This window comes from Pteropus medius, unplaced genomic scaffold (genome assembly GCF_902729225.1).
Source record: "Pteropus medius unplaced genomic scaffold, Ma_sr-lr_union100, whole genome shotgun sequence".
NCBI lineage: Eukaryota > Metazoa > Chordata > Mammalia > Chiroptera > Pteropodidae > Pteropus > Pteropus medius.
Genome location: NW_024349800.1, coordinates 4,190,263 through 4,194,788, shown reverse-complemented (window position 1 = coordinate 4,194,788; position 4,526 = coordinate 4,190,263). Strand labels below are relative to the sequence as shown.

Genomic DNA, 4,526 nt, shown 5'->3' with positions numbered 1-4,526 from the left:
TGACACATGTCTTCATTTAGCACCTATTTTCTGTCCAATGGTAGGATAATGTTATCCTGGTTTAAGTTACAATTGTGACATTTTAATTTAAAATAAAATTTAAAAGATCTATTTAAAAAAAAAACCTAATGTGGTTTCCCAGACTTTCCAGGAAGGCAATTTTTGGCCCAACATATGAGCTCTGATTCCTCCTGCCGCAGAAATAATAAGGATTTGTTCTCTCGTTCCACATGCATTTATTAAGCATCTGCTATAGGTCAGGCACTGTGCCAGGCGCTATAGATTTGCAAATGAATAATATAGTCCTGCTCTTGAGAAATTGCATTGTTCGACCCTGGGCAAAAAAACAGTGGTTCCAATAAGAAAGGAATTTATCTCAGTGTCATGTAACCTGAAGACTAGGGACAAAGATCCAGAGTTGATTCAGTTGCCTCACAATGTCACCAATATCCCAGGCTCCTCCTATCTTTTTGCTCCACTATCCTTAGCATATTTTTCCCCTCCTCAAACGTATCTCATAGTTGCAAGGTAGACATTGCTGCTCAGCTTGCATAAGAAAGAAAGATGGAAGAGCGGCAAGGGAACCTACCTTCTGAATTGGCAAGCTCCGCAAATCTCTTTAGGGAATTGTCCTGGGAGCTGCACCCAGAAGCTTCCATTTGCATCTCATTGACCACTCCTGTTTGCATGGGAGCTGGGAAATCAGTATTCTCTCGTTGGGACAAAGAGAGAATGGATAATTATTGGTAACTAGCAGTCTCAAACACAAGGCTCTTGTAATCTAAGTGGGGAGGCAAGCATGTAACTAGTTAGTGACAATATAGCATGTTAACTGCCTATGTGTGTAAAGGAAGTATGACCTCAAGGCTGCAGAGACACGAATCCAGTCTTGATACAATCAGGGAGGGCTTCATAGAAGAACAGACTTTTTGAAGAAATTACTCAGTAGAGGGAACTGCAGTGCATATACTAAGGTATAAAAGGGCCTGTCATGTGTAAGACAGAAAGTAAAGTCTAATGGTGTTGGAGCATAGGTGTTTTCAGGAGTGTTAGGAGAAGAGTCTAGAAAACTAGGCCAGGACCAGAACAGGAAGAGCCTTGAATGCTGTGCTAAGAAGTTTGGACTTCGTTCTCTAAAGCAGTAGTTCTCAAACTTTTCATGCATCAGGATCATCTATGGTTCTTGTTAAAACGCACATTGTGCCCCCATCCCCGGCCAAAGTTTCTGATTGAGGATATATGGGGCCTGAGAATTTGCATGTGCATTTCTAACAAGTCTTTGCTGATCAGGGAACCCCATTTGGAGAACCATAGGTATACAGAATAGGCTATGGACAGGAGTTTTCAAGTAGGGAAATAATGTGATCTTTTTCTCTCTCTCTTTTTTTTTAGAAGGATCATCAGTGGAATCAACCTGAGGACTGAGTGATTTCCTACAGAGTGTAAATCTCTCAGAAACTGCCCTAAAAGATGGATTCTTCCCCCATGGGCATCACACTGCTCGGCACAGATAGTATCCGGAGCAAAGGGCTAGGTTTTGAGAGGATCTGGGTTCCAGTTTTGTCTCTGTGACCAACTGGTTGTATGAACTGGGACAAATGTGTTAACCAATCTGAATGTTGGTTAGGGTGTCAGTAACAATAATTAGTACCATTTATTGAATAATTACACAATCATCTTGTTTAATACAACTGTCCTAAAAAATGGGTATTTTTAAAAATTAAAAAATTTTTTTCAATGACATTGACATTCAATATTATATTAGTTTCAGGTGTACAAACATAGTGGTTAGACATTTATATAACTTATAAAGTAATCTCCCCAGTAGATCTAGTACCCACCTGGCACCATACATAGTTATTACAATATTTATTCACTACATTCCCTATGCTGTACTTTACATCTCCATGACTATTTTGTGACTTCCAATTTATACTTAATCCTTTCACCTAGCCCTCCAACCCTACTCCCATTTGGTAACCTTCAGTTTGTTCTCTGTACCAATGAGTCTGTTTCTGTTTTGTTTGTATATTTTGCTTTTTAGATTTCACATATAAGTGAGTTCATATAGTATTTGTCTTTCTCTGTCTGACTTATTTCATTTAGCATAATACTCTCTAGATCCGTCCATATTGTCTCAAATGGTAAGATTTCATTTTTTTTTCATGGCCAAGTAATATTCCATTGTATATATGTATCACTTCTTTATCCAATTGTCTATCGACGCATACCTAGGTTGCTTCCATATCTTGACTATTGTAAATAATGCTGAAATAAACATAAGGGTGCATATATCTTTTCGAATTAGTGTTTTGGATTTCTTCAGATAAATATCCAGAAGTGGAATTGCTGGGTCATAAGGAGATAGGTCTATTTTGAATTTTTTAAGGAACCGCCATTCTGTTTTCTACAATGGCTGCACCAGTTTGCAATCACACCAACAATGCACGAAGTTTACCTTTTCTCCACATTCTCGCCAACACTTATTGTTTGAAAAAATATGGAACACTTCACAAATTTGCGTGTTGTCCTTGTGCAGGGGCCGTGCTAATCTTCTCTGTATTCCGATTTTAGTATATGCGCTGCTGAAGTGAGCACAAAGATAGGTATTATCGTTCCAGTTTACAGAACAATAATTGTTAAGTCTAAGAGAGATTAAATAACCTGCTTAAGATCCCAAGACTACTAAAGGGTGGGTTTTGGCTTCAAAACCAGGATTTGTTTTTTACTCCAAAGCTTATGCCCTTATGATTTTGTTATGATTTCTGAACCTGGTGTTTACAAATGTATTTTTAGGAATAGATGAGTTTTCTATGACAATTTTAAACATTTAATATTATTGATGTTAATCTTTAAAAAATTCATTTAAGCAAATATTGGGTATTCTGGACGACACTTCTAGCTGATTTCAAGCCCTGCATTTGTGTTTACAATGACAATGGAGCCAAGTAGAACAATTTTAATTGTCCCAGCTCACTGACAAAAGAACATCAGTAGCCTTCACTTGTAAATGGTGTGCCCATGCAAAGTAAGGAGCAGCAAATGACCTCAAGACAAGCTGTACGAATGGAGTGTCCACTATGGTTTGAATGGAGAGAAGAGGTAGAAAAGTTCTTATTAAGTGGGGTATGATAGTTAAAAAAACAAACAAATACATAAACCCATATCAGTCAGCTCCATATTCTCATTACTAATAGCTATTGAGTTTCATGAAAAAATGTCATCTGCCATATTAACTTAATGCTGTTAATTTCAACATCGCTGATTTGTGGCATTGCTTGCAAATGTATTTGTGTTTTCTAGTTACTCAAAAATTACAAGCCTCTAAAGAGTTTATACTTAGTTTTTTGGTATACTTATTTGAGTTACATGAGGACAAAAATAATGTAAGTCAACTCTAGGAGTCCAGAGGAATTTTTGATCATGAATAGGGGTCTGCAAATTACTTAAGATTAAGCCAGGGTTCTGAGTTATAGTCAATAGAAGTACTCTCTGGTTAATATAAGCAGAAATCGAGGTTCTTGGATGGGTATTGGGTGGCCGAAGAACAGAGGGGAAGGCTAGAGAACCAGACTCAGGAAGTGGTCAAGAGCCAGGGCTGTCCCCAGAGCTGTCTGGGGTAGAAGAATCTCTGACTCTCCCAGCACTGGATTCACCCCTTGGTCCCAGGCACCGTCATTCCAGGACTTTCGCTGCTACCACCATCAAGCCTTCAAATCACTCTCTCAGGAGTGAAGACTGTGAGCAGGAACATCCAGTTGGCTGAGCTTCTATTGTTTGCCTACCTCCTGGCTTCCAGGGAGGAACCATGTGTCTTCTTTTGGCTTCTGTAGACCCAGCTGATGGAGAATTTCCCTCAAATAGGAAGGACCTCTAGATGCTGGGGAGCCAATATTCACTATACACACTCTTCTATAAAATAGAAGGATTTTAGCATTGAATAAAACAACCTCATTAGCATCAACCATAAAATCCTGTTGACGTGTTTATAGTTATCGATGAGCAGCATTTAACGAGTCCCACTGTGATCAAGATCAGAGATAAAGGCCCAGCTTCCACCACTGGTATTTTTGTTTTATGGTCCTTGCTACAGTAGGCAGATCAGGAGGGAACCACACAAGGTAATTTAATAGAGGAACCGTATCTTCCTTGAAAAAAAAATTTTTTTTTCATTTAAACCAGTTTCTCTGGTGTTTATTAAAAGCTAATAAAAAGCCACTGGCTCAGTTTTTGGAGTTGAAATTCAGAAAACATAGTTTTTATCACAGCATTTTTATATTCTCATCCTCCTGAGCTAATCACATAACTGGTTTTGCTCCGAGCATGGATGGGAAGTGTTTGTCCAGGTCTCTGTGGCGCTTGCTAAAAATACTTCCTCGCAGTGCTTCACATGTGTCTTCAATTAACTGTGAAGAAAACCTGCTGCACAAGGAAAAATTGTTTATTCTGTGTTCCATATATGAAACCATTACCCTTTCTTATTTTGGTAGTAAGTCTTCCATTTCAAAGGTGTTCTACTTTGGGAA

The 4,526-nt window shown here is 38.5% G+C and overlaps 1 non-coding gene across 1 annotated transcript; it reads right to left on the bottom strand.

Annotated features, from left to right (window-relative positions):
• Positions 1 to 2,494: 2,494 nt before the first annotated feature.
• LOC120622183 (U6 spliceosomal RNA) lies at positions 2,495 to 2,598 on the bottom strand. The gene has a single exon (XR_005658440.1). It is a non-coding gene; the product is annotated as a U6 spliceosomal RNA (small nuclear RNA).
• Between the last annotated feature and the right edge of the window lie 1,928 nt (positions 2,599 to 4,526).